This window comes from Montipora capricornis, unplaced genomic scaffold (assembly GCF_036669925.1).
Source record: "Montipora capricornis isolate CH-2021 unplaced genomic scaffold, ASM3666992v2 scaffold_492, whole genome shotgun sequence".
Classification (NCBI taxonomy): Eukaryota; Metazoa; Cnidaria; class Anthozoa; order Scleractinia; family Acroporidae; genus Montipora; species Montipora capricornis.
Window position 1 is genome coordinate 226,802 of NW_027180230.1, and position 2,973 is coordinate 229,774.

The following is a 2,973-nucleotide window of genomic DNA, read 5'->3' on the forward strand; positions in this document are numbered from 1 at the left end:
TTCAATTAAAGGAATGGGCCGTGGTGTTAAAACATTAACGAAGATGAAAAACTAGTGCCAAGCCTATAAACACCCAAGAATAATTTGACACTGTTTGCAGAGAAGCTAGTGGCTACGTCCACTCTACTGCAAATGATATGATAATTACTTGACTAAACTTTCAAAACCTTGACGTTTTCAAAATTGTTCTGGTTTATTGTTCTTCAGCCTTTAGCAAAATGAAGAAGCTTTTGAAACAAATTTCCTGCCTCTAGAACAGATGTGGGATGAACAAGACCATTTCTTTCCATCACATAGTGAAAGTACTCCTCCCAGATTGGGTCAGGGTCCTCGTCGCCACCCAGTTCTTGCAATTTATCTTCCATTTCCCTTAGCTTGTCAGAAACTGGAATTAAGGACGTTCGCGCCAAAATCTTCCTACGGTGAGATTTTCTTCATTTCTAGACTAGAGTTAGGTCATGAAGTACTTATTCCAAAAATATAAAAAAAATTGGGGCTCACCGACTTCGTTTCGGAGAAAATGGCAGTCGAAAAATGCCTTAATTTCGATAAATCTATCATAATAACGAAAGGTAGCCTCATCTGCTCATCCATCGAAAATCCTAAAAATAAACTGTTAGAGTGAAGGTTTCCGTGCATAGGTTTTTAGGGGTGGGATTTTAAGATAATTTCATGCCGCTAGGGATGTCGTAAACAGTAGAGTTCATCCTAGACGAGCGTTTTCGTAACCTCTATGCGTTGCAACCACTACCGGAATTCGATGGCACAAGGAAAGAAAATTTAAAATAAAGAACTTCTTACGGTGAGATTTTTTTCATTTTATCATATTTTGTAGATAGTAAGTAGAGTAAGTGATTCATGATTAAAAAAATAGGGGTCACCAATGATCCAAGGGAGTAAAATCAATGTGATCTTACGAAGCTCTTGGAAAACTTCGTTTGTCACGTTTTTGCGTGACCTGTCGGGGAAGGACTGGAACCCAAGAGAGGATCGATCGTTGAAGGGATGAAAGGTTTTTACCCCAAAACAAAGCTTTCTCGAGCACGGCAACGAAGTTTTAAGCAGTCATCATGTTCATTTGGTTAGTGTTTTGTATAATATTTTTCCATTGCCGTCATGCTCGTCTTCTGGAGTGTGGTTTTTGTGAAATTTAATCGCTGGTTTTTACCACGCAGGTCCGCACTATTCAAGCCGACGAGTACGGAAATACTGGTCTATTTTCACGAAAGTAAAGGATAAGAACTTCACAAACATACATTCATTTTGAACTTAAGTTCGTAGGGTAATAAAAACATTAAAAAAAGAAACAGCCCCGTTAAATTTACGCAATGGTTCGTCCTGGAGTTTTCCAAACTTTCAGCCACTACTCGATCAGCAGCTACCTTTTAAAGAGCTTTTTCCATCCTCCCGCTCACTTCTCTTTAACGTTTCATGATGATTCGGAAATCAATGTGCCATTCTTTTGCCGGCCTGGAATTTTTTCCCCGGCGTTTTTGTCGCCATGTTATTTTAACTAATGCTTGAACAATATTTATGAAAGTCAAGTAGGCTAGTGCACGACTGATAAAAACAACGCGAACATCAGTCGTGCAGTAGTCTACTTGACTTCCCTCAATATTTTTAATCAATTTTGACTGATCACGATCTTTTCTTATCCAACGCTGTGCAAGACTTATCGTCCACGGTTACTGCAAAGGTTTTCAAACCTTAACTTCACTAATGCTCGAAGTAATGCGTGACATATTACAGTTGCGTTACCTGCGCAGTTACGTTGCGCACAAACAATTAGCGCGAACGTCCTTAAGCAGTCCCTTCGCCCAAATTCTTCTAGCAAGGAGTACATCATATCTGGCACTCCAGACACAGTAGCATACTTTGACTTTCTGATGGAGTGCGAATTCCAATAATCCTTTACCTTATCAAGGTCATCCTGCAGGAGATCCGCAAAGCAAAACCAAAGCGCCTCGGTGTGGATCTCATCGGTGAGGTCGAAAATGTCAGATTCGTGCAAATCATTGAAGAAATCAATCCACCAACTTGAGCGGCGCTGTCTTTTGAAGTGTGACCAGTAACCTTCTATTCTTTGGTTTCTGGTACTTTTCACGTATTTATGAGCTTTGGAAGCTGCATATTCGTCAAGACCGTCTACGCTAGGTAGCACTGCATTGCAGCCAGTATTCCATTCTCAGTTCCACGGTCAGTGTACACACCTACTGGGCATCCATGGGCCCCTTTAACACTCCACAAGAAAATTAATATCGTGCAATTAACCGTGGATTCTTGTTTAAACGTTGAACTTCTAACCATATAATTCTCTGACTAAAGCCATCGACAACACCCATGAATAGAAAAGCCAAACGGCTTTAGTTTATCGTATCCATCGATTTGCCAACAGAAATTAGCTCCAGGTGACACGTACATTCTGCGATCGAGACGCCGATGCTTGCTCTGTTCCACTCCACAAGGATCAACGTCCCTCATAAGCGACTCATCATTCACAGCATCCCGTCTTTTAAGCCCATATTCTTTCAGTCTTCGTTTCAATGTACGTTCGTTCATATCTAAATGATGATGTTTTCCTAACATCAGCGTTATTTGCCTCTATGTAAGATCTCTTTCGCATCCACTTGGCAAACTTTCATTTACAATTTCTTCTCCATCAACCTCAGCACTCGCCTCAACATCGCTAAAATCGCTGTCAATGGATGCCATGTTTATAATGTATAAATTAGCGCCAATACGACGAATCAGTTGGTTCCAGTTCTTCGCATCTGCCTGGGCGCACAATTTTTCGTTTTGTTTGCAGCGTGCAGTATTTTTTGTTTACAGCGCGTAAATTTGTGTTGGCATTGCGCGTTTGTCATTGCTAGTTTGCAGTGAACTCGAAGTTTGTTGGCAGTGGGTCGTTTTATTTTGTTGTTAGTTTGTGAATTTATTTCATTTGCAGTGAGCTTATTCATTTCATTAACAGCT

General features: G+C 40.5%; 1 pseudogene; it reads right to left on the reverse strand.

Moving 5' to 3' along the window:
• Positions 1-203: 203 nt before the first annotated feature.
• Positions 204-2,559, reverse strand: LOC138036638 (uncharacterized; annotated as a pseudogene).
• Between the last annotated feature and the right edge of the window lie 414 nt (positions 2,560-2,973).